Below are 27,831 nucleotides of genomic sequence, written 5' to 3'. Positions count from 1 at the left end.
GTAAGCTCTACACCCAATGTGGGGTCTGTACTCAGAACCCTCAGATCAAGAATTACATCTACGGACTGAGCCAGGCAGGTGCCCCGGGTCATGGTGTTTGTTCCAATTTGTAACTGCATATCATCTGTGAAGTTGTTTCTGTGGCCCAACCCAGAGACAATCATTACCACCATCTGTAATTACAGCAGTTATTGATACTGTTGGTAGATGGCCTGTCATTACAGCCATCCTTCATTCCCCTTCCTCCTTTTCATAAAACCCCACTTTTGTTCAAGTCTCTGCTTTCCTGAGGCCCTGTGCTTCCTTTCCCTGTGCTTCGGGGAAGATAAGCCCCCAACACTGCCCCAGGCAGTGATTTAGACACAAGCCTGAGAGAGAATTCTGGTTAATAAGACATTAGGGGAAGTCTGCTAAGGAATTCTGGGAAAGATTTTTTCCCCCTCATTAAAAAAAAAAAAAAAAAAAAAAAAGACACACGGGAAAAAACAATAGTTGTTTCTCCCCCAGGCAGTACGGTGAAGATGTGCCTAGAACAGTGGCAGCTTTCTTGTCACCATGAGGAGATTCAGCAAAGATTGTACTAGTCGGAGTCTTGAGGAAAAGGATATGAAAAACAAAACAAAACAAAACCTGGATCTTTAATGATGTTGGTGAGCTCCTAAATGAACCCATCTTGGACCCACCTCAGGACTTTTTATTTGGCGAGGTAATTAATATATTTATTGCTTAAATCACTTATAGGGAGTTTTTTGTTATAGTTTTAAACCTTCTGAGAGAGGGGCGCCTGGCTGGCTCAGTTGGAGGAATGTGCAGCTCTTGATCTTGGGGTTGTGAGTTTCAGCCCCACATTGGGTTTAGAAATTATTTAATTTTTTAAAAAGATTTTATTTATTTATTCATGAGACACACACACACACACACACACACACACACAGAGAGAGAGAGAGAGAGAGAGGCAGAGGGAGAAGCAGGCTCCATGCAGGGAGCCTGAAGTGGGACTCGATCCCAGGTCTCCAGGATCACACCCTGGGCTGCAGGCAGCAGTAAACTGCTGTGCCACTGGGAGTGCCCTAGAAATTATTTAAATAAATAAATTAAAACTTGAAAAAACACAACATTCTGATAGATATACCACTGTGTTCTCATTCCTACGACAGCACTTGTTATAGGAAGTATTCTGTAAACATTATTTCTTGAATAAATTTTGCAGACGTTTGGATAACAAAGTTTCGGCTCACTACCTTTGAAATTACTCTAAAATTCAGAATAAGCAGGATTTAGGCATGAGTAGCTAAAAGGTCACAGAACTCCTATTGCATTTATTCAATCAGCTGGAAGCTAAGAACATTCCAGTGCTTTCCCTTTTCTCTGAAGGAGGAGTCTGTGAAATCTAACTTGTAATTTCCATTATTCCTTAGCACTCAGCAGCTACCTCCTCATCCCCACTTTTAGCATTTAGTGTTTGATGGTTCTTTTTTTTAATATTTTATTTATTTATTCATGAGAGTGTGTACACAGAGAGAAAGAGAGGCAGAGACACAGGCAGAGGGAGAAGCAGGCTCCTCACAGGGAGCTGGATGTGGGACTGGATCCCAGGTCTCCAGGGTCATGCCCTGGGCTGAAGGTGGCACTAAACAGCTGAGCCACCTGGGCTGCCCTATGTTTGATGGTTCTTTAAGGTTTTTAACTAGGTGAGGCTTCTATCACAGGCACCTCAAATGGTCAAACCATGTCTCTATTTTCCTTTATCTTTCTTCACACTTGATTTAGTCTAGGCACATGGCAGGTTCTATATAGACTTGCTAATTGGGCAAATGAATCAAAAACTTAGAAAATTGCATCCTATTTGAAAAATATATTTTTATATAATCTGTCACTTATTTATATAAAGTAAGGTACATTTGTAATGATAGGGAAAAGTATATTCTTTCTATGGCCTCAACTCTAACATCAAGTGGATGTTTACATCAAGTACCAGATAGGAACCCCTCAGGACTTCATGTACTATATATAAACTTGGTCTGGATTTCACAAAGAGCATATGGAACACTCAGCATGGATCCTATTGTTCAGAAATATTAGTTGAAAGCCTCAGTATGAAAAGTCTTCCTTTTCCAGGAATACATTATAAGATTGTTTTGTCTAATCTATCATTGTATTAGTTTTCTATGGCTACATAACAAATTACCACCAATTTAGTGGCTTGAAATAACACGTTTACTCTTTCACAGTTTTCATGGGTGTGGAATATGGGCATCACTTAGCTGGTCTTCTGCTCAGTCCCATGAAGCTGAGATCAGGGTGTGGGCTGCATCCTCATCTGAAGGCTTGATGGGGGAAGGATATTCTTCTAAACTCCTGCAAGTTATTGTCAGGATTGTAGCTGTAGAGCACATGCTTCTTGCTTCCTCAAGGCAGACATGGAGAGAGGGTCTCTACTTCATTGAGTCTCTGACCACTAGACTCCCTTTTAAAGGACCTGTATGACTGGGTCAGGCCCAACAGAATGTAATTGGCCTTTTCAATCCTGTGTCTTCTTTCCATAGTACCCGTCCACTAAATGCAATCAAGCTACAAAACCAGGGATGCAGGGATGCCTCGGTGGCTCTGGGCTCGAGCATCTGCCTTTGGCTCAGGTCATGATTCCGGGGTCCTGGGATCAAGTCCCACATCAGACTCCTTGCAAGGAACCTACTTCTCTCTCTGCCTATGTCTCTGCCTCTCTCTGTGTCTCTCATGAATAAATAAATAAAATCTTTAAAAAAACAAAAACCAGAGATGCAATTTTCATCTTCCTTGGACAGGCTTAATATTCCATGGGACTTTCTGTCTAGGAAAGCCCGGTATCTGGATAATTCATTTATGTGTTTCTTTAGCATATCTCCCTCAAGTAAGTGGATTCCAAGTCAGTGGGTATCCAAGGAAAAAGTGCTGCTCTAAACAAGACAGTTACTGGGGCACCTGGGTGACTCAGTGGTTGGGCATCTGCCTTCGGCTCAGGGCATGATCCTGAAGTCCCAGGATCAAGTCCTGCATCGGGCTCCCTGTAGGGAGCCTGCTTCTCTCTCTTCCTTGTACCTCTGCCTCTCTATGTGTCTCTTATGAATAAATAGAATCTTTTAAAAAATTTTTTAATAAACAAGACAGTTACTAATATAGAAAGAGTAGAAATGGACCATGTCACAATACAAAAAAGGGTGATGTGCAGAAGAGTTAGAAATGTACCTTGCATTTAGTGGAATAGAATTTTTAAAGATTCTCTTTTGCTTTCCCTGTAGTGTCCCTAACAACTAAAACAATGTTTGAACACATGATAAATATTTGCTGAATGAATGAGTAAAGAGTAGATATTAGGTTGTGTTCCTCCCCCTGCTTTTCTAGGAACTGCCTATCTAATCCATAGCAGGAGAGTAGGGCCTATGGCCACATTTGAACAACATGTTTCTGGCTGGTTGGATTGTAGTGGGTGTTTGACAGGCTGGGCCAGTTAGGTTCTGACTCCTGCGAACTGGAGTTTAGAGCTGGGAGACGGTAGGCTCATCTCTCATCTCTTTGGGGAGCTGGACACATGACATGTAAACTTAGGAGCTGTGGGTCTATGATTTTCTGCCATGAGGTCCAGGAAAGCAGAGAAAACCAGTCTGCACAGAGAGAGAATGAAGCAGATGCCCCCTGAGAATTGGAGACCAGAGACAGAGACAGTGAAACCCATTGACTTTCCAGCCCCTGATTCCAGGATTTCCTGAGGCCCACTCAAATTCCTGCCTTTAGCCTCTAAGAGATACTGATAGGCCCATAAAATAAATTTCAGTGTTTTCTTAGATTTACTCTAGTTAGATTTGTTGTATGTCAAAAAAAGAGAGACTTGGCAAATAAAAAATGAAAAATAGATGTGCACCCATGGCCGAAGGCTCTAAAACAATCGATTGTTAGTGAGGGATTCTCAGAAATACTAAGCATAACCACATAGTAATCAGAGATCTCAGTGATGAAAGAAATGGAGAGGCATTGGGAACTCTCTCAGAGGCCAGGCATGCAGAGGTGATGGAGGACATGGCTCTTGGCCAAGGACGAATCCAAATGCTGTGCAAAGAGATCAAAGTCAGGGTAGAGGGGAAGCTGAAACCCAGAGTGAGCTGAGGCTGCAAAAAATACTAGGGACAACACAAAGAGCTCCTTAGTGTCTGAGGAAGAGCAGGGAGGGTCACTGCTTGGTGCAGATGGCGTCAAGTTAGCAGATGTCAAAGTAAAAACAGAAGACCCAGAGGGCAGTGAGAAAGCTGATAGCTGCTTTAAAGAAATTCTAGTTATCAAGTCCAGATTCGCCAAATCCCAGGAACCAAAAGATTTTGCAAGTATGATCCCCAAAACCTTGTCACTAACTGAAACATGGCAAAGACTGGGATAGATGCTAGAAAGCCAGGATGGATGGGTAAGTGTAGTTCTAGATTTCCAAAGGGCATGAATTCTAAAAACAACACCAAAGATTTACCAGCAGACCACTGGAAAGGATTCTAAAAATATAGATTATTAAACAGAGGCACTTAAAAAGGCACCTTTAGGAACTAGCTTGAGTGTACAAGGAACAAGTCAGGTGTTCTATTCAGGTTTCCTTTTTTGAGAAGATTTTCCTAATCAGTGGGAAAGCGCCATATACAAATATCAGAAACATATTTGGCCAAGGTATTTCTTTTTTTTTTTTTGGGGGGGGGGGGCAAGGTATTTCTAAGACAAAACAATTTACATAATTTAGTTGGCTAAATATTATATTCATAGAGCCTTCCTGAAATATCAATGTCAACTTGTTTCTTTAACCTTTTAACAAAAAGGATCAAATCTGCAAATGACTCAAAGCTTGGAGAGAGAGAGTAAACATATAAAATGACAGAATCAGAATTAAAATATTGCCTGACTTACACTGATCCAATAGAACTCCAAGTTGAAATTTGATAGGAATAAATGTAAAGATTTACTCCTGAGTTTAAGAATTCAACTGTCCAGGGCCACCTGGCTGGCTCAGTTGGTTAAGCAAGTTGCTTAATTCTTGATTCCAGCTCAGGTCATGATCTCAGGGTCATGGGATAAAGCCAAGTTGGGCTCTGTGCTCAGTGGAGAATCTGCTTGAGATTCTCTCCCTCACCCTCTTCCCTCTGTGCATTCTCTCTCTCTCTCTCTCTCTCTCAAATAAGTAAAATAAATAAAATCTTAAAAGAAGAAGAAGAAGAAAAAGAAGAAGAAGAAGAACTCAACTGTTCAAAGATGGGTAAGAGACAAAGCTTAAGAGCAATGTCTTGGAAGAAGCCTAGCCATTTGGGTTGACTTAAAGCTCATATGAGTCAACAGAATCATTTGGTTGCCAAAACAGCTAATGCAATCGTAGGCTACATTAACAGAAGTGCAACCAACTCTTGTGTCAGATGGCTCTTGACCCAACGACTCATACAGAGACCCGAGTAATCTCTCTGTTGACCATTGCAGGAGATTGCCACCAACTTTCTAGCTCAGAACATACTTGCACCCATCCTCTTGTATCTTCTATTGTCTGTCATCCTGATCTGGCTAGTGTTCACAACTCTTTCCCCAGAACCCTTGGCTGAGATGAGATGTTGGAAGGTTCTTATTTCAGTCCTTTTCTTATCTTTACAGCTCAACTGCCAAAGAAGACATAATTCATGCATTCTTCACAAGGGGACACAGCCCCCTTTTCTCTGGGGCTCAGATTCTTTTCTGGGCTTCGGGACACTCAGCAAACATGGACTCCATTAGCAAATAATAAGTCTAAAGAGCTCTTTTAATGATAGGGATCTTCCATTTCCTCTTAGAACTCGGGTTGGCCTACCTTGTCTAGGACTTTCACTAGAAAGTGAAAAAAAAAAAGCAGAGCTGAACCCATCAGAGCAGTGTTCTTCAAGTAAGGACACATACCGTCCGTGGCTCACAAGGTGATTTTAGGCAGTATGTAGATGCAAATTGCTATCATAATAGCTGTTGTATTATTTTAATTATTTAATTTTTTTGACATGGTTCAAAATTATCACTCAAGTCATGATCTTAGGGACGTGGGATAGAGCCCCGTGTGAGACTCTGTGCTCAGTGTGGAGCCTGCTTGTCCCTCTCCCTCTGCTCTTCTCTCTCTCAAATAATATTTAAAACTTTTTTTTTTGAAAGATTTTATTTATTTTCATGAGAGACACAGAGAGAGGCAGAGACATAGGCAGAACGAAGAGAAGCAGTCTCCATGCAGGAGCACAATGTGGGACTGGATCCCAGAACTTCAGGATCCCGTCCTGAGCCGAAGGCAGACTCAATTGCTAAGCCACCCAGGCATCCCAATATTTAAAAAAAAAAAAAATTTTGATAAAATAAAAAATTTAAAAAGGTGGAAAATTTTCTTCCCATCATGGCCAAACTCTTCCTACCCAATAGGAACCACTTGTGTTAATGTATTGGTATTCTTCTCTCAGAAGAGATTTTTAGGCATGTGCAAATGTAGACATCCTCCTCTTTTACGCACATACCATTTGGTATACAACTCTGCATCTGGTCTTTCTCTTAACAATAGTTCCTTATCTGGGCATAAAGAGCTTCCTCCTTCCTTGTTTATGGCTATATCGTTGTTCTTCACATAACCAGTTTTCTGTTGACAGACAGAGAGGTTATTTCCAATTATATGCTAGCATAATAATGTCACAATGAATGTTCTTGTGTATATGTCCTTTCACACTCCTGTGACTATATCTGTAAGGTAAATTTATAGAAGTGGAATAGGTGTGATAGAGTGTTTTTTATTTTCATTTGTATTCAAAAAAATGTATAGCTAGCACACCAAACACAGTTTCACAGTTTTTATATTTTATAATGTGACTAAACATTTATTTTATTTTCTTTATTCATGAGAGAGGCAGAGACATAGGCAGAGGGAGAAGCAGGCTCCCTGCAGAGAGCCCGATGTGGGACTTAATTCTAGGACCCCAGGATCACGACCTGAGCCAAAGGCAGATGCTCAACCACTAAGCCACCCAGGTGCCCGAGGCTAAATATTTTTAAGGGAATTAATGAAAGAAAAATAATAAGCAGATTACATCATAGGTGAATTGAAAATATTACTAAAAATTTGAAGGTGATATATACATAGGGCTGGAATTTGAGAAAAATTGACCTAGTCCAGAACTTCTATCTTCCCTGCAGAAGCTCCTAAAAATCTCCATTTAATGCAGGGTTTGAAGGTGGAGAAAATGTGCAGAAGAGGGGAAAGCTTTGGAGTCCAGAAACCTGGGTTTGAATGTTGGCTTTTCTCCAGCTGGCTGTGGTCCTTACAGCCTCTTTGTGGCCTCAGATTTCCCACGTGGCAAAGTAGGAGTAATAACACAGTCACGTGCTTGGAACATAGGACCTATTTGTTGCACAGTGGCTATTATAATTCAGCTATTTGGAATAAATTGGGGGAAGATAGAGAAGTCAGAATCTTTGCTCTGCCTAGCACTTTCCCTTTCAACACTTCTCTAGACAAAAAAAAAAAAAAAAAAAAAAATTATAATGGCAGCTAGAAGTCCCAGGCTTAGAAGGTCCCTATGCTTGGTTTCATTCCTGGCTGCCACCATTTTGAAATGCTTAATAATTCTGAACAAGGGGCCACATTTTCATTTTGCACAGGACATTGCCAATTCTGTAACCAGTCGTGTATATAATGTCAGGCACACATAATGTCAGGTGTCTCTTCCCTCCCACTGCTACCCGCAACAGACTGCTCCTGTTACTCCTGAAAGCCCACAACCTCGGTACCATCTATGAGGCTGAGCAGGCCACCTGCGCTGTGGTCTGGGGCCCTTCTGCTGACCCATCCTGTCACAGTCCTACATCTATCACAGACATCCTCAGGCTGAGGACATTCGGAGCATCAGTCTAGGGGAGAGCCTTTGGGAGCCTGGTTCCAAGTTCTTCCTGGCTTTCCAGGGAGTCTCAATTGGTCAGAGCCAGAATTTGGAGGTGGCTCAGTGACTTCTGACCCCAGGCATACCCCTGAGTTTCGGGGAAGCCCTTAGCCACCTGAGGGCCTCTCTCATCCTATGTTCTAACCAAGAAATTGTGGGGTCAGCAATCCTGGATTCAAGTCCTGGGTCTCTCATGTCCTACCTAAGCAAACTTTCATAAATCCCTCCAATTCTCAAGAGTCTCTGGTTCCCCCTCTGCAAAATGGTTATTAGAACAGTGCCTAACTTGCTGGTTTGTCCTGACACTGAAATGGAAAGCCATAGAAAAGGGCCAGGCAGCTGCTAACATGCAGTGGGTTCTTTCAGTTTTCCAAATTCATGAGAGAAGAATGAACAGTCTCTGTTTGCTCCATGGGGTGCTAATCCTCTGTTCTGACATCCCCACCCTCCTGGTCCAGGATGATTGGAGCAGAAGTCTCATAGCATGCTGGGCATCACTTCCTCAGCCGGACCCTTGGGCATTCAAGTCCACTTCCATTCAAGCTCTGAGCGATTTCCTCTCAGCTTCTGATTTGCCTGCACTTGGCTCTATAGACATTTCCCCCTTAGAATTCCTAGCACGTAAATACTCCGCAGAATGGTATGTTACACTGAGATGCAATTAAAGCCATAACATTCATGACCCTCTGCCTAGGGTTATTGCTATGGAAGTGCCCCTTTACACAAAACACTAGACTTCCTGCATTAGAATCTGTTGTGATTTTTCACAAAACGGAGTTTTTCGTATTTCCTTCTCTCCTTCTTTGGATTTTCCATTTATAAGCCATAAATGACACTTCTATTCCTTACAGCCCTGGGCCTTCCAGACCCTCTTGTGCCCTCTCCTCCCATTCCTATCCATGGGGGCTAGAATCCTGGAAGGAAGATGGGGAGATAAGGCGTTTTGAAGACTGGAGAAGTGGTTCCTAACAGGGCAAGGAAGCGTATTAAGAAGTTATTGCAATGTTTCAGGCAAGAAATAATAATGCGGAGGCAGGTGCAGGAAGACAGGAAGTGTGTGAAGCAATGCCAGAGATGATGGGGTCTTGCACGTGGAGATAAAGGAGAGGAGGGATCAAAGATCAAGGAGTCCCTGGTGTTTCGAGCCTGAGAGGCTAGGAGGCTGCCACAGGAAGTGGAGGAAATGGAGTGGCAATCTCATGCACTCCCAGGGCTTCATACAAGTAACTCTCAAATGCTGCTTCTGACAGTATTGTTCCTCCAGAGCCTAAGTCTGAGATGGGCTGATATGACCTTAAGAAAACAAAGACTTGGGGCACCTGGGTGGCTCAGTGGCTGAGAGCCTGCCTTTGGCCCAGGGCATCATACTGGGGTCCCGGGATCGAGTCCCACCTCGGGCTCCCTGCATGGAGCCTGACTCTCCCTCTGCCTTGTGTCTCTGCCTCTCTCTCTCTCTCTCTTTCTATCTGTGTCTCTCATGAATAAATAAATAAAATCTTAAAACAAAAAGAAAGAAAAAACTGAAGTTTAGGGAATTCCTAGTTAAGGCAAGTGAAGCCAAGGAAGGTGGGTAAGAAAGCATTCAGAGAGACAAGAGAGGAGCATCTCCCACATCAGGAGATGAAACTCCTCGAGGAGGGATGTGAGCAATGTGGGATGCTGCTGAGGAGTGATGGAGGCTGGAGGCCAGGGTTAGGGCGTCAGCAGAGCTGGGCAGTGCACACGGGAGGCAGAAGTCAGGTCATGAGGAGCTGAGGAGACAGTGGGAGGTGAGGGGACAAAGGGGGAGGCGCTCTGAAGAGGAAGGGGAACCCCACATGTAGTGGGCGTGATGTTCCAACAGGTGGGGGTGGCACAGGGGGGAAGGGAGTCCTTGGACTGCAGCCCTCACCCCCTCACCTCTGTGTCTTCCTTGCACTGGTCTCCAACCCCATGCGGGCTCAGTAGTCTTTCTGAAACCTTGGTCAGTTTGTAGTAACAACTTTCCACTGACGAAACGCTTTTCTTCTCCTTTCTGGGTAAACTCTAGCAGCCTTCTTCCTGAGCAAGACTGAGCAGCTAAATTAGGCTAACCCCCTACTCATATTTCAAAAAGTACACCAAATAAGCCAGAGAAATGGCTAGGGTCCCAGAGAAGGGGTCAGTGTCAGGTAGCAGGGACTCGGGTCTTCTCAAGGGGTTGCCAGGGGTTGAGATGTGAGGCAATGGTTTCCAGACAATTAGGCTCCTTGCATGGAGCCTGCCTCTCCTCCCTCTGCCTGTATCTCAGCCTCTCATGAATGAATAAATAAAAATAATAATAATTTTTTAAAAAAGATTTCCAGACATTTTCCACATGCACTTCCTCTGCTCTGGACACAAAGTTTAAATGGTGGCCATGTCTCAAAGGACGTAGAAGGGAGAGAAGTAATGACTACAACACACCAGCAAAAGTCCTCCCTTGGGAAGGGTACATGAGTGAGGAGTACAGGGGGTCCACCCAGGCTCCCACTTTATCTTAGAAAAGGTTAGGGAACAGAGGGCTGAAACCAATGACCAACTGGGAGTATAGAGCTCCTAGACCTTCATCCAAAAAGTAGCAGGACCGCCCAGCTCCTTCCCTGACAACCTCTCCTTCCCAGCATTACGGCCTATTTGCCAATGTGACGTTCCAAAGGTGATCGCAAGTCTATATTTGCAAGCCTCACCCCGAGGATGATTATGTATCCAGTCCACACTGAGGATGATTATGTCGCAGAGGCTGGGGATCCTTGAGAGGATAGGAGGAGGCTGGCAACTAACTGTAATAATATCACTTCCTCTCTGTGGAGCTCCTTGGGTGCCAAGAAAGCTTTACACACTCGATGTGCATCATTTCACTTACAAAACCCACTGATAGTAAAAGAAGCTGAGTCTTAGCTTAAGTGACATGTTCAAGGGTACAGAGCTCATAAATGACTCAGATTAAACCCAGTGTCTGATTCCAAAGCCAATTTATGCTCCATAAGGAACAGGGAAAGGGAAATCCCCACCTCAGAGGCATTTCACCTACTCTGGTTACACTTTGGCAGATATTTTTCTTTCCCAGAATCCAAAGCGTGTCAAAGATATTTCAGCTGTAAACTTTTTTTTTGTTTTAGATTTTATTTATTTATTCATGAGAGACACAGAGAGAAAGAGAGGCAGAGATACAGGCAGAGGGAGAAGCAGGCTCCCTGTGGGGAGCCAGATGTGAAATTCGATCCCAGCACCCTGGGATCATGACCTGAGCTGAAGGTAGATAGATGCTCAACCACTGAGCCACCCAGGTGTTCCCCCACTTTTTAAAAGATTTATTTATTTATTTTAGAGAGAGTGCATGACAAGTGGGGGAAGGGGCAGAGGGAGAGAAACTCAAGCAGACCCCCACCCAGCTGGGCTCCCCACATGGGACTTGATCCCACAACCCAGAGCTTATGACCTGAGCTGAAACCAAGAGTCAGATGATCAGCCAACTGAGGCACCCAGGATCCCCTGTAAACTTTTTCTTTCTTCCCTGTAAACTTTTTATTTATTTATTTATTTATTTATTTATTTATTTATTTATTTATGATTTTTATTTATTTATGATTTTTATTTATTTATTCATGAGAGATACACAGAGAAGAGAGAGAGGCAGAGACAACAGGCAGAGGAAGAAGCAGGCTCCATGCAGGGAGCCCGACGCGGGACTCGATCCCGGGTCTCCAGGATCACGCCCTGGGCTGAAGGCGGCGCTAAACCGCTGAGCCACTGGGGCTGCCCAACTTTTTAAATTAAAAAGCAATAACAAGGACCTTTGGATTTAGGAATGGTGCTCTCCTCTTTGAGGCAGGAAATGATTTGACCTTTAGAAGTCTCCTAAAATCCTGGCCTGTGATCCGAAGGACGCAAGCCCTTAGCTGACATGACTGTAAAAAGCTGTCATTTCCTTCTTTAAAGTCACTGGTCTTGGATCTGTCAGTCCATCAAAAATTGAGTCTCCCTGGTATGACACTGATTATGGGCGAAGCAAGCTGTGTCAGAAACAGATGGGCCGGAGGGGACTGAGGGCAGAAGGGAGTTAGGGGGGACCTCAGCAGGGGGTGCAGGCAGAGGTGGCTGGGAGTCCCAGGGGTCCCAGGGGTGGGGGCTGCCATTGGCTCAAGGGTGGGCCGGGGCATTCTGCAGCAAGGCTAGCCCTCCTAACTCATTAAAAGCTTAAATAGCTCAAACTGGAAATGTTTCCTCAACGCTGTGACCTTAGAAGTTTCTAGAAAAGTAAATAAATGTCAAAATGAAGACAAAACCAGCCAGAACTTAAAAAAAAAAAAAAAATCCGAGATTTTTGGCATTTGGAAACCCTGGCGTCACATCCCATGTTGTTCTTTTGTCAGCAGTGGTGCTAGAGTCTCCCAAGGAGCTCAGCTCCGAGCACATTTCAGCTGAAGGGAGCTGGGGCTGCAGTGTGTCCATCCCCTTCGTCTTGGCCCTGGGCCCAGGTAACTTCTTGGGTCCCCCGGGGCCACCCAAGTAGTCCCAGAATTCTCCTATGGCTCTGGCTGGGGCATCTTGATAGAAAGGCAGGCAAGGGAGCCAATGGCCCCTGCTTGGTGGGGTCAGGACTTGGTGACCTCTAGCTTTCCAGAGCTCACTTGAGAGACTACAAATAAAGGACAGTGAGGTCATCTGCCACCGTCACGTGGAGAACGAGCTCTTGAACAACCAGATGTTCTCTGCCTGGGAAGAAGCAGATGAACCTTTGCTCCCCAGGGCTTTCATTTTAATTCTGGAAAAACCTGTGTTGTCTCTGGATGCTCCCAAGGAGCTGTTTTCCAGCTTTGAGCAGAGAATCCTCCGACAACCGCTCACTCTGGATTCTGCTTCTGGGATCTCTATGGCAACCTAGGTGCCAGCCGGAAGACCCAGAAACCCAGCAGGGCCCTGCTGACCGGGCCTGAGGCAGGGCACCCAACAGTCTACAGACAGGAAGTGTCATTTTGCAGAGGACTCCCCTCATGCCCCCCAAGGCAGAGTTCTGAGGAATAACAAATGTGTTTCGTTGACCATGAAGTAGCTTTAAAAATCAGATGCTTTCTGCTCAATTCTAGGAAAATGATTAAAACAAATTGGCTCTCTGCTATTGTCATTTGATATTGTCAAATATCCATAGTTTAAATTTAGCATTTCAGGGTCCAGCAGTTCCTTTTCATTTTGTTCAGGAAAAAGTCACAATGTTGTATCTCAGAACTCACTGTCTTCTACGTTATGATCATTTTCTGGGGCACCTGAGTGGCTCAGCGGTTGAGCATCTGTCTTCGGCTCAGGTCGTGTTCCCCGGGGTCCTGGGATCGAGTCCCACATCGGGCTTCCCACGGGGAGTCTGCTTCTCCCTCTGCCTGTGTCTCTGCCTCTCTCTGTGTCTCTCGTGAATAGATAAGTAAAATCTTAAAAAAAAAAATAATTTTCTTACCAGTCTTCATACTAGCTGTCTTACCTGAGAAAAGGAAAAGGAGAACTGAAACCCAGGGTTGATGTCAAGCTTAATTAAGTTGTCCTCACATAATTACAAAGCCCCCAGTCTGCATACTCTGGGGCCCCTCGACCCCCCCCCCCCCACAAACAAAGACTAGGTCAAGATCCTTGCCCTAAAAACACATGCAGTTGGAGATAGTATGAAGAGCTGGGGTAAGACGGTCAGGACCAACACCAGGCATAGGAAAATAAGCTCCACGTTGTGTGGGCCAGACACCATTTCTAGAAGATGAAAAGGACTTATGCTTAAATTCTTAGGACTTTGAACATATATATTCAAATTAATTCTGCCTTCCTCCCACATTAAAGTGTTCCAGCAGATTGGCTGTTCCAATGCACCATCTTCGGTGAACCCAAGGGATTCCTTTTTCTTTTTTGGCTGTCTTTCAGCCACCTGGCTTTCGATAGGACTTTCAGAGCTTCTTACCATGTGTGAAACTACAACACCTGTCAAGACCTTAAACCACTCTTCTGGGCCCAGTTGGCTAAATCTGGAGCCAGAATTTGATTGGTTATCATTATTGCTCTTGCTTTAGAAACTATTTCCCAACCATTTAAGCACCCAAGTTGGGGTTTCTGCACTTCAGCTGATTACTCCATGCTTCCGTTCACGAAGCGCCCAGTAGGAGAGCTAAAACCATAGCATCTTAGATTCATTTGATCTCTGGGAACTTAAAAAAAAAAAAAAAAAAACAACCCACCTGTTACCTTTAGCCAACTGATCCCAGGGTTCAGCTCATAGAACTTAACCATGCATGCCTGGCACGAACAAGAGGGGCATTTCTTTCCCCTTCTGGGAGAGGCCAGAGTTAGGCTGCAAGTGGAGAGGGGAGGGAGAGAAGTGGTCCAGGCATCTGGGGAGTGGATCCAGGCCCCAGGAAGCCTTTGTTCATTGCATCTCTTTTTTGCTTGCCTGTAGCAGGCCATCAGGTGGCAGTGGTTAAAACAAACCGGACCTCCTCTCCCTCACCCAGCCCCTGGGTATCTGCTGAGTCACATTCAGGGGTGAGGAAGTACAAATGGCTGTGAAATGAGCTTCATCATGTGGTTTTCTTTTCCTAATTTGGGAAACAAATTAGGGCAGGCTTGGGCACAGGGGCCTGGGAAACAGTTTTCTTTCTTGGCAAAGGTAGAGGGGAAATCTCGTACCTCCTATTTTCCCATTTCAGTGTCTGAGCTGACACTCTGGATGAAAATCTCCAGATGACAAGAGCTGAGCCATAACTTTCTCTCTCTCTCTCTTTCTCTTTTTCTTGGCTATCCCAGTTAGGTCACATATGTGATTTCTAGGCTTGGAAAATGTATCTTTGTGATAAGAGTGATGCAGAACACAAGCAAAAACATCCACTCCAGAGAATTGTGCTTTTGTGGCAAATGTGCATTTTCCCACTAATACAGATATGCAAAAAAAAAAAAAAAAAAAAAAAAAAAGTCTCCATTTTCTTTCCAACTCTTTATTTTTAGTTCTCTTTTTCTTCTGGTGGCAGAAAACAGTCTTACTCAGTTCCAAGCATACTCAGACACTTCAGATTTAAACCCACTCATGTTCCCTTACTCTGAAATTCCCAAAGTTTTCTGGGGGGTGGGGGGGACTGTTGTTTTCTCCCTTTGAAGCTAACTATTTCTGAAAGACCGTGGCTTCAATGCCTCTCCCATGAGTCCCCATCCAGCCTGGCTCTCTCCCTTGTTTATCTTCTCAGGAGTAGGGAGGAGGCAGCAGGGAAGAGGGTGGTTGGAAGAAGGGGGTTGGAGGGTGCAGGAGACTGGCTTGTCTAACATTCTCCATCCCTCCATTTACATTTCAGTGTTGTATAGGAGGACTCTTTTTGAATTTAAAAGCCAACAATCTGTGCTCTCTTCTCTGGTTCCACCGTGATAAGCCTCCTATGGGATCAATGGCAGGATCTTGTTTCTCCACAGAAATGGGGGAAAGGTCACTAAATGAAAGGGAGGGTGAGGAGAGGAATCATCCAATAATACTTCACAATATTACATCACCACATGTTGTTATTATGCAGACGCTCTTTCTCTGTTACTCCATCTCTTGTACTATTGACTGTTAACAATGGATGCACCATTGTTGAACAAAGGGCTTGGGGCCAACACTAGCAGCTCACTTGGTACAGGCTGGAACCCAGGGCAGGATGTCCGTAGGTCCTTTGTTCTCTCAGCATCCTGGGAAGAGGTGTGCTTGGGCAGGGATGGGATGCACTGTGAGACTTGTCACCTCTGCCCTTTCCTTTCCCTTTTTTTTCTCTTTTATGATCCCTCCCTCCTTCCCTTCTCTCTTTTGAAGTATAATTTACATGTGGTAAAATGCACACAGGGACACCTGGGTCGCTCAGTGGTTGAGCATCTGTCTTTGGCTCAGTGCGTGATCCCAGGATCAGAGATTGAGTCCCACATCAGGCTCCTTGCAGGGAGCCTGCTTCTCCCTCTGCCTATGTCTCTTCCCCTCTCTCTCTCTCTCTGTCTTTTATGAATAAATAAATAAAATCTTTTTTTTAAAAAAGTAAAATACACACAGATTAAGTGTATAGCTCAGTGAATCATTACCTGTGTTATATACTCATGTCATTGCCACTAGAGAGCTACCTTTTCATGGGAGATCATGAGTGCAGTCTTTTTTAAATCTTTATTTTTTAAAAGATTTTATTCATTTATTCATGAGAGACACATAGAGAGAGGCAGAGACACAGGCAGGGGGAGAAGCAGGTTCCCTGTGGGGAGCCTGATGCGAGACTCCATCCCAGGACCCTGGGATCACATCCTGAGCCAAAGGCAGATGTTCAACCACTGAGCCACCCAGGCATCCCACGAGTTCAGTCTTCTAGCTAGGACAAATAGAGCCTGGATTTGCACACGAAATGGTCTGACTTTGGGGGCCAGCTGTTTATGGATGTTTCTGGCTTTTGAATCCCTCAGTTCCTCCCACCCCAGTTCAGATTGCTCCCAGGTCAGATAGGCTCTATCAAGGAACCTTCCCAACCCAGAGGTCCAGCAGGGTCCCCTCCATCAGCAGTTGTCCTCAGCCAAGTCTCGGATGGGAGTATGGGTAGGCGTATCAGTCACATGAATGTCTGCTCCAGACATTGTGGGGGCATCTCAGGGTCACCCTTCATGTGATGTGGGCTCAGCTACATGGGTGAGACCCACACAGCCTTATTTCTTGGTCAAGTACTAGCACAGAGACACAAAGTGGAATCAGAATCAGAATCAGCTGAGAATTAATCTGAGGTTTCTTTTATTGCAGCCTTGGCCTTTGACAGAGGAGCTTTTTTTCCTCTACTGTTTTTTAGCTATTCCCATAATTAACAAGGTCTTGGATCCCCTCAAAAGGCTATAGACCAGTTCCTCCAGGGACTTTACTCTGACAAATACCATCAATTTTGGAGAAGTTGAAATTGGGACAACCTTTCTGAACAACATTTTGTAATACACTTGTAACACGCTTTGATTTAGCATTCTGCTTCTTAGAAACTCGTTCTGTTGAAATATGCAAATGTGCAAATATACTCCTTCCCATACACATATATATGCACACTGCAGCAATATTTATACCAGGTAAGAATTTTTTTAAAAAATTTACGTGACCACCAATAAGGGAATGATTAAATAGATTATGCCATGTGTGTATAGGAATTGAATGCTATAGATCCATATGTGCTGATATGAAAAGATGGCCAAGCTACCCTGTTAAGTAAAACAACACAAAGCAAAACAAAAACCTCAAGAAGAGTTTTTTTCTCAAGAAGAGTTTGATATGTTTTTGATAAATTAATAAGAATGTGATATCAGCATACATATTGGAAAAAGGGATAAAAGTGTATAGTGTGGTATTAACATTGATAAGTTATCTCTGGGATGTGGGAAGAAAGCTAGGGAAATTTTATTTATAGTTTTATATTTTGATATTGTTGGAATCTTACAATGAGCTTGTATTACTTTAAAAAATTTTTAATGTATATATTTTTTATTTTAAGTAAACTCCACACCACATATGGGGCTCAAACTCATAACCCCATGATTAAGAGTTGCATGCTCTCCTCCACCGACTAAGCCAGCCAGGTGTTCCAAGCTTGTATTATCTTTGAAATCAGAAAAACATAGTTTTTTTTGTTTTTTGTTTTGTTTTGTTTTGTTTTTAAAGAGAAGAATTCTTGAAATTGATGGGAATATAGAGAATTTTTCCCATGAGTGCTTCCGGAAACTCTAGGTCAGGCTATCTATAGAGTGGGTCCCAAAAGGGAGGGAAATAGTAAAACCAGGGTGGAATGCAAAGCAGAAGTCTCTGCTAACTCAAGGAGGTCAGTAGGGGTGATAGGCAGCCATTGGCCCTCAATAAGCCAAACTTCCTAGTATTCACACCCTGTGTAATCCCCTCTCCTTGAATGTGGACTGGCCCTACTGCTTTTCTTCTAACGATGAGAATACAGCAAATGAAATAAGAAAGAAAATTAGGGGCACCCGGGTGGCTCAGTGGTTGAGTATCTGCCTTTGGCTCAGATCCTGATCCCAGGGTTCTGGGATCAAGTCCCTGCTGAGCAGGGAGCCTGCTTCTTCTTCTCCCTCTGTGCTTTCTCTCTCTCTCTCAAGTAAATAAATAGAATCTTTATTAAAGAGAAAAAGAACTAAAATAAAAGGAAAAATAAAAAGGTTAAAAATAAAATAAACCAGAAACACTTAAAAAAAAAAAAAAAGAGAGAGATAGGGATGTTACTTCAAAAGTGATAGGATGTTACTTTCAAGATTAGGTAACAAAAGGCTGTGATTTCCATTTTACTAGCATTCTTTCACTTCCTCTCCCTCACTCTCTTTGATGAATCAGCTACCATGTTGTGAGAGGCCCCTGTGGCCAAGGGGGCAGTCTCTGGGCAACAGCCAGTGAGAAACTGAGGCCCTTAGTCTAATCAAAAAGTGATTCAGCCTTAGGTGAACCTTGAGATGAGTGTGGCTCCTGCCTCACACCTTGATCATAGCCCTGAAAGGTACCCTGGGCCAGAGGGTATCTGGCTAAGTTGTGCACAAATTCTTGACCCATAGCAACTGTGAGATGATAAATGTGGTTGTTTTTAGCCTCTGAGTTTTATGGTAATTTGTTATGAAGCAGTAGGTAAGTGATAGAGGAGGAAAAAGAATGTGATCTTCTAGTCACTTGGGGCAGAGGCTTTGGGGAACAGTCACTTGTTAATTAACTCCTATGAGAAGGTCACTTTTTGAGACTTTTACAAGAATTTCTGAATTTGGAAACCAAATATAATTTTAGGAGAAGTAGAGAAGCTTCAGGAATGAAGCTGCCGTCTTTGTACAAATGTTCTACATACATCAAGTGTCTGAAAATACAAGAGTTAAACAGAGGTGTTTGTGGTAGCCAGTCTCCTAGAAGGCTTCCGGTCATCCATCTGCTGGTATTCATGTCTTTGTGTACTCCTACAATGAATCAGAGCTGACCTGTGTGACCAACAGAATACTGCACAGGTGACGTCTGTGACTTCCATAGTTAAGCCATAAAATTGCAGACTTGGAGAGTTTTCTCTGGTAGAAGCCAGCTGCCATGTCGTGGGGACACTCAAGAAACCCTATGGAGAGGCCCATGTGGGAAACTGAGGCTTCTTCCCAAGAGCCAGCAGAAACTTCTAGCCCTGTGAAGGAGCCACTTTGGAAGCAGATCTCCAGCCTCACATAAGCCTGCAGATGACTGTAGCCTCCACTGACCTCTGACTACAGCCTCATGAAAGACTCAAAGCAAAAGATACTCGGTAAACCGCCACCAAATTCCTGACCCACAGGAACTGTGAGAGGTAATAAATGATTCTCGTTGTTTGAAGCTACTATGTTTTAGAGTAGTTTGTTGTACAGCCCAAAGCAATACGTGGGAGACCTTTGGTGAGCCAAAACAGACACAGTGCCTGTTTTCATGGAGCAGATCATTTAGTCGTGATACAGATAACTAATAATCATGTAAATAAATGTAAATTACCAGAGTGCCAAGTGTTACACAGGGAAAGGATTCTAGCTACTCTTGGCTATGAAGGGGACCTCGTTTAGATCAGAGAAGATTTGGAATGATTTTGGAACGATTTTCCCGAGGACGTACACTGAATGAGGAATTAGGTGACTGGGAAGGAGAGGGGAAGAGCATCCGGGCAGAGGAAGCAGTGTGTACAAAGGCCCTGTGCTGGTGCTGAGGGAGCATGGTGGAGGCACTGGAGAGGCCCCGGTGTCTAAGGCTCAGAGACTGAGGAGATGGGCCAATCCACACAGAGTTTTGTGGCCATGCTAGGGAGTTTGGATTTTATACTAAAAGCCATGGGAAGCATTTGAAGCCTTCTAAGGAGTAGAGAAATATATGATTTTGATTTTCAAATCTTTGACTGGAAAAAATCTGGCTGTGTAGAGATGGAATGGAAGGTGTCTGACACCCATTGAAGTCCGTTTCGGTAATTTAAGAACTATTCCCATCAAGGGCTGTGTTTGCAATTCCCAAGCACAGTCAGCCCTCTGAGTATGCTTTATTTTTTTTATTTTTATTTTTTTTTCTGAGTATGCTTTAAAAGGAGTAAGTTATATAGACATAATGCTTGGTTTCTCAGAGTCTACCTGCTAAAAAACAGAAACAAAAACAATGGTAGAGTCAAATAGGATGACATGCAGACATAGGAGATGGCTGGAAAATTGAGAAACAACTCCAATGAAGACAATTAATACAAAAAGGAAATAGAAATAATATTTCTTGAAAATCTAATATGCCAGACATTTGATATTTTCTATGGATATATGCCCCATAACAATTTCATGTAGATGACGTTGTTTCCACTCTACAGATGAATATACAGGCTCAGGAAGGTTAAGGCAACTTGACAAAGACCACTTTAAGGCAACTTGACAAAGAGCTTGTTGGGTCTGTTTGTTCCAAAGGAAAAGCTTGTTTTATTATGCAAGGCATCTACATCTCTTGTAAGACTCCACTTGTAGACCTTCATGTAGTGGAAAAAGTCTTATTTATAACCAGACACCTAAATTCCAGTTGATCACTATAGTGTTTATATTTCTCCAGGCAAAGTAATTCTCTGAGCTAGCCTCATTAAAATGGAGACAATAATACCTATAATCATTGATTCATTAATTCATCCAATCATCATTCAACAAAAGGTGCCACATTCTTCAATGAAATATCTGAGGGACCCAATTACATGCAAGTTTTATAAATTAACCAAAGATAAATAATCTATGGGCTCTGCCGTAGAAGAACCTATGCATGAAATAGATATTTATTAGTTTGTGAAAAAAAGAATCCCCGGTTTCTAAGAACTTGAGTTAGAATGAAAGTTTCCATATTAGTAAAATGTGGTCTACCCTACTCCTCACAGTTGATTGGTCCAGAGGTTGGTTCTTGGCTCAAGCTAGGCCAATCAGAATCCTTCTCTGGGACTTTGGAAGTGGAGCGTGAAAAAGAGAAGTCAGTTTTTGTCTGGGTGTCTGAACTTCAAGATGGAAAACTTAGAGGGTTTCTGAGGGACATGTTTTGTCATGTCACTGGTAAAGGAGAAGAATCTGTTTGGTAATAAAATGAAGAGTGGAGCAGACCTTCAGAGAAACGCAGGTATGAGTTTTATGTGGTTGGCATGGTAAGTTAAACAGAACATTAATCAATATTATGTTGTGCAGCATTAAGGGGCACCATTTACACAGATTCCCTATGAATGGCTCCCCTTAGAACATGGCTATGTGGCATGAAGGGGAACCCCTGGAGTTGTGCTATGAGACCGTCCTACTTTTACTTGAGGATGAGGCTATAGATAAAGGTCAGGGCCAAATAACTCAGGTATTGAACATAATTGAGGTTATGTTCAACATAATCATGTTGTCATTCTACCCCTTTAAAAGCCCTGCAGACATCACTAATTATCATGGTCTGCCTTCCTGCTGGCACCCAACATGTCGTACTCAGCACAGCACTCCAGGGTCATCATCAAGCAGCATGTGCCTTGCATATATACTTCTTGACCCAACAGCTGTACCATGTCATTCATAAGTGGCTTTGTCTCAGCAGCAGATGTTTTCCCTCTGGCTAGAATCAACACTGGGAATTACATATAAGTTAAGGAAATCTTTTGCTTTTTATCTGAGAACCAAGAAAATTTGGAACCAGTACCCAATCACTTAGTGGTACAATGATATCAGTTAATTAACTTGACTTAATACCGAGAATGAACAAGATTCTGGAATGCTAATTGTGTGATTTCTGATATCATGCTGTTCCCTCTGCCTGGCGTTCCCCCTCTACTCCTGTCTATCTGGCAAACTCTTATGTAGCCTGCAAGACTGATGACAAGGTTATATTCTTGCAGCTTTTCCTAACATTTACTCTTGCAGAGGTAATTGTTCCCCATTTGATTTTCTACCTGACTTTATTCCTTTCTCTATTCTAGCTTGCTTCCTATAGAATTGCAGACTGTTTGTGGTATCAGTTCCCTAGAGTTTACTTCTGAAAGATAAGGATTGTATATGACATACTCTAAGTAGCCCCTGGTATGTAGATATTTGAGTGAATGAGACCGTGTGAAATATTCTGGGTAGTTTTAGCTGTATCTCTTCAGAAAAATACCCATAAGTCCTGAGAAAGGCAAGCAAGCTAGTCAATTAGAAGCTATGCGGGATTGCTGCATGAGGGCCTGTGAGGCGTGGCTGATTATATACCTGGGAGTTGGGAGGGGTTTGGGGATAGCGTACTTTCTAAGGAATTTTGGAAGCAAGGTTTCCAGGACCTTGAGGGGGCTAGATGTTGTTGGGAAAAAGTCACTTATTACCGTCTAATAAAACCTGAGTCATGAGACCCTTCAGATGTATATCGGTGGGCCATGTTCTTGGAGGATGATTGCCAACACGTATCTTGCGGGTTTATCTCTAAAGGGAAATTTCTAAAGGAATTTTAATATGTTAAAGTACACTTACAGGCTCTTGGGGGTTGAGCTAAGATTGCCTTTTGACCTTAGCAAAGTATGAACATTGAGGGAGTTGAGTCTGTAGAGGAAAGTCCCTTTGCCTGTTTCAAGGACTTGTCAATGTGCTGACCCAAGCTCCTGCCTTGCCCTCAGCTAGCCCTGTGTCCCCCCCATCAAACCCATAAAAGATAGATAAACTCAATTATATAAAAAGAAAATATGTTTTTCTTCACAGGAAAAGCCATCATAAAGTCAAAAGACAAAGTGCGAGAAAATATTTAAATTCCTATTACAAACAAAAGGCTTACGTGCCTGTTAGAAAGAGCTTCTACAAATTAACTAGAAAAAGATGATCAAGTGGGCAAAGAATTATGGAAGAGAAAAGTACAGGAAAGAAAACTGGCTCTTAAATACATGAAAAGATGCTCAATCCCACTTACATGAAGAGAAATGCAAATATATGTACGACACCATTTTTTTATTCTACAGATTTGCAAATATAAAAATGTATGATGGGGCACCTGAGTGGCTCAGTTCATTAAGCGCCTGACTCGTGATTTTTGGCTCAGGCCATGATCCCAGGGTCCTGGGATTTCCCAGCTTTGGGCTCTGCTCAGTGGGGAGCCTGTTTGACGATTCTCTCCCTCCGCCCCTCCTCTGCCTCACACACACACACACACACACACACACACACACACACACACACACACATTCTCTCTCTCTCAAATAAATCTTAAAAAAAAAATGTTTGAAGACAAACAGGGAAGGTAAAGAGGGGAGAAAACAAGGATTCTCCTACACTGCCAGAGGAAATGTAATGGATAGGACTTCTAAAGAAGGCAATCTAGCCTCCAATATCTATCAAAGTTATAAATGCATACCCTTTTACCTAAAATTCCACTTTTAGAAATTATCTATAAATAGGCTTGACCATATGTGAAATGGCTTTTGGTGCTATTCATTGTAACATTTTTTTGTAATTGCAAAAGATCAGAACCTCCTAACCCAATAGGGAAATGGTTAGGTAAATTATGGTACCTGTATTTATAGAGTAGAATATTATGCAGTCACACACAAAAATAAGGAGATTCTTTATTGCTCATAGGAAATTATTGCCAAAATATACTGTAATGAAAAAGCAAGGCAAAGAATACTATGTATACTATGCTAGTATTTATGTAAACAAAGGAGTTAATATTATACAGGTATTTGCTTGTGACTACATATACTATATCTAGAAGGATTACAAGAATTTCATGATATTAGTTGATTATTAGAAGGGGATCTGAGATGGGAGGGAAATAACCATAGCACATCTTCTTTATTTTTTGAATGTTGAACCATATGAACAGATTACTTGTTTAAAAATAAAATGAGGGATCCCTGGGTGGCGCAGTGGTTTGGCGCCTGCCTTTGGCCCAGGGCGCGATCCTGGAGACCCGGGATCGAATCCCACATCAGGCTCCCTGCATGGAGCCTGCTTCTCCCTCTGCCTATGTCTCTGCCTCTCTCTCTCTCTCTGTGACTATCATAAATAAATTTAAAAAAATAAAATAAAATAAAATGAATAAAAAGATAAAATCATAGGTCAATGAGTACTCAGTCATCGAACCGAAGAAAATCTTAACCTAGAGGTACTCCTGCAATCTTGATTCAATTTTGGATAAATAAAAGGAAACACAATATTATTCGGTGATATTGTCCATTTATGGCATTCACTACCCTAAGAGTTGACTGTAGAAGATTCTAAATATAAATAGAGCCAAGAAAGGTGGTAAAATGATTTTTAACGATTTTTTTTTTTTTTTGGTAGCATTGCTTGTAACATTGTTTTGTAGTTGCTTGTAATTGCAAAAGATCAGAAACCACCTTTCTTTCCTTATCTTTAAGGGACACAAAAAGTGTTGGGACATGTCTCTGACTTTAAAGGTGATGCCATAGAATAATGAAGGTTACAGGTAAACTCCCTTGATGCCACTGCCAGACAGACGTGAGCTGTAGTTCTGTCCCTCAGCCACTGCCTATGGTGATTTGAGAAGCCACACACTATAAAGTCCATGCGTGCTATCATGGCTCTAGTCTCTGCCTAAGGCTGATACATTCTCTGCCTAAATGTCCACGTTGAAGCCAACTGAACTTGCGATTGGATCTAGGCTCTTTGAATCCAAGGAGGATTACTTAATTCTTTGCATAGTTCTCCATTTGTGCTTGGAATATGTTCTATCCAGACACCCCAGGACCTGTGCATAGATCTCAGGATATTTTAGAGGACTCTGCTCAACCAATATGATGCAACCAATAGATATTCGGTGAGCATGGACTGTCAAGGGATTGTGGAGAATGAGTAAGACACAGCTGTGACTTCAGGAAGGTTGCACAGTCTGGTGGAAAGTTCAAGAGGGGATATCCTTCAGGGCATGAGCTAAATGCTGGGCTGAAAAATATGGGAATCTTAGAACGCCAGACCTTGGGATTCAGGTGAGTTGTATACCCTTCGATCTACCTTTTATGTATCCAGCCTTTAGGGGACTGTCTCCTAGAGAAATAAGAGATGTAAACCAGACAATTTATGTTCATTAAGCATTCAAGTAACATAAAGGAAGGAAAACAAATGTGAGTGTGACAATGCTGTCTATCCCATGTGGCGCGTGGTCGGCTCATCACGGTAGGGAAGTAGCACCATCTAGAGGCAGATGCTGCACTGTACCTCCAGGTCCCAGTCTGGTGCAAGAGGCACCCGCATTTTGGTGCACAGAACGTTTTTAAACCGGGGTTTTCACATATTCCATCCGTGATACGGGGCTGAGGTGGAGATGGGGCGGGGGAAAGGCCCACGGTGGGGCACGGATGGAAGCAACCTAACCTTGGTGTAGAGCATCCCTTTGTGAAATGTTCACAGCTAATTCGATTTCTTTTTTGGGCTCGCCTTCCTGTGTTCTTTTGTACGTTTGGTGTTTTGTTTTGTTTTTTGTTTTGTTTTTGTCTGTAAGGTGAAGTTATTTGCAAATCTAAAGAGAAAAAAATGTATTTAAAAAAACCTGTCTTGAGATTTTGGGTTATTTGCTCAATCTGAGCTCTCCAAAGCATTACCTATGGAAATAAAACCCGGCATTTTCTCAGTTTAGAAATCAGCCGTGTAAACATTTTGAGTAAGTTGGAGAACTGTGGAAGGGCATTACTTGAACTAATCTGCTCAAGTGTCACATATTCAATCAGTAGCAGTGAGTCTGAGTGTCAGGGCATGAGGAGATTGAGGCAGGAGCAGAGAGAGGAATGAGGGCTGGGCCAGAAGGCAGCCCTGCAGGGGCTGAAGAGGGAAAATCTTAGGGAAGGGAAAGCAGACAAGGAAAATGCAAGGGGCAAGGGGACAGGTAGACAAAAGCAGGTTAGAATTTATCCAGACCCATACAACCGCCTCCCCCCAATGTGTGGTGGTGGATGCACAAAGAACAGGGTCGAGCTGCTGTTGTCGGGGTCATACCTGGTGGGCAGTGCCTTGGTTCCTTGTCCTTATGGGTCTGTGATTTTGATTCTGATATCCTCAAGCCAAGAGTTATCTCAGAGATGTCCCATTTCCCAGGATTTCTTCTGCAAAAACTCTTGATTCTCAACTAGCTTTGAAATCAGAATGAGGGCACTCCAAGATAATCGTCCGAGATAAGCTGCCAATTTGAGGTACCTCCAAAATGGGGCACCCGGATGATAGTGGAGGAGACCAAAGTGATTCTTACGCAGTTAGGCAAATGATTTTTAGTTATGACCAAAAATCTGTTGAGCGTGGCTAATGAAATGAACGATTGAGGCTCTGGATCTTGCTAAATGGAATTATGACAAAACTAATTAAAAGAGAAATTTATTACTTAAAATACATCATCTGTGAAAACACAGAAAAGAGAGAGCTTGGTAAGACTATTGGATGAAGGTCGGGCGCCTGGGTGGCTCACTGGTTAAGTCACTGACTTTTTAGGTTCTGCTCAGGTCTGATTTCAGGGCCATGAGATTGAACCCCGTGTTGCATTGGGCTCCGCACTGAGCTGGAGCCTGCTTAAGATCCTCTCACTCCCTCTCCGTCACCACTCACTCTAGCCCTCCCCCCCACACAAAGAACTGTATAAAGAGCAAGATACAGAGAAATTACATGCTTTGAGAAACCCTCAGCCACTTTTCTCTTTTCTAGCAGAGTTAGGCATGTTATAGGTGTTGAACTCTAACCTCACTTTAAAAATCATCAAAAGGCAATTAAAACTCATGGTGAAGAAATAGCTATGTTCTGTGCACTGTTGAGTATGTCTTTTGTTGGTGTAGTACCTCTTCAAGTCTTCTTCCCTCAGCACCTGTCAACTTTCACCTCTCTGAAGGGCTCCCGAGTGGGTTTTACCTCTCAACAGTAGCCCCATGCATCTAGGGTTGAGAGTTCTAGAGAAAGCCCCAGTCCTCATCTGTCCTGGAAATATCTGTATTCCCAAGCACCAAACATGAGAAAAATTACGATGGAACCTTGGAGTCAGGCAGACAGGAGTTGGAATTCTGTTTCTGGCACCCTCAAACCATGTGATTTTATATATATTCTCTAAGCTTCAGTTAAGATTAAATATACAATGGGACGGGCACATAATAAGTACTCAATAAAGGGTGGCTTTTGTGTTTTAATCCACTTACTCAGAATCTTGCTTTGGGAATTAAAAGCTGTGCTACTACCATGTGCTGGGAGTTCTGTGCCTTTGGTTTCCTGCTTTTTGTGTTGTATCTATCTGGGTTAGGTTTCATATATTGTATAAAGCTCATGTAACTCGGTCTCATGGACCGAGGCAGGATTACTGATGTTTAACAGACTACTTTGAGATGAATACTCTAAATACAACTTACATTTTAAGAAATGATCAAAAATATTTTGAGGATAAAATTATCCATACCTGTTTTTTATAAGTTTTTTTTTTTTTTTTTTTTTTTTTTTTTTTTAGATTTTATTTATTTATTCATGAGACACACAGAGAGAGGCAGAGACACAAGCAGGTTCCATGCAGGGAGCCCGACATGGGACTTGATCCCTGGTCTCCAGATCAGGCCCTGGATTGGAGGCAGTGCTAAACCACTGAGCCACCCGGGCTGCCCTATAAGTGAAGTTATTATTAACTTACTATTACTCTTCTATTATGTCCTTTATGATCCTTGGGAACACAGTAAATGTTTTTTAAAAAAATATTTGTTAATTTGTACCATTTACAGATTGACTGCACATATGTGTTACCGAGTTTCCTTGAGATATCATCACACTTCCTATCAAGTCTGTTACCTACATGGTGCAGTCACCTAATGACCAGAAAGGTATGTGTGCCATTTTCCCCCTTCAACAATGGCAAGAGTAAAACAAATGAAAATGGCTATAATGAAAAAGACCCACTGAGATTCCAGCAGAAGGGAATGGAAGGGAAAGAACTACTCTT

At 42.8% G+C, this 27,831-nt stretch overlaps 1 long non-coding RNA gene across 1 annotated transcript; it reads left to right on the top strand.

Annotated features, from left to right (window-relative positions):
* LOC144315235 (uncharacterized) lies at positions 1 to 27,831 on the top strand. Its single transcript, XR_013380982.1, has 3 exons — positions 1 to 78; positions 512 to 706; positions 27,614 to 27,831. It is a non-coding gene; the product is annotated as an uncharacterized LOC144315235 (long non-coding RNA).

The sequence above is a fragment of the Canis aureus genome, chromosome 6 (assembly GCF_053574225.1).
Source record: "Canis aureus isolate CA01 chromosome 6, VMU_Caureus_v.1.0, whole genome shotgun sequence".
Taxonomy (NCBI): Eukaryota; Metazoa; Chordata; class Mammalia; order Carnivora; family Canidae; genus Canis; species Canis aureus.
Note: the sequence above shows the minus strand (reverse complement) of the source record. Positions and strands in the feature narration are given on the sequence as shown.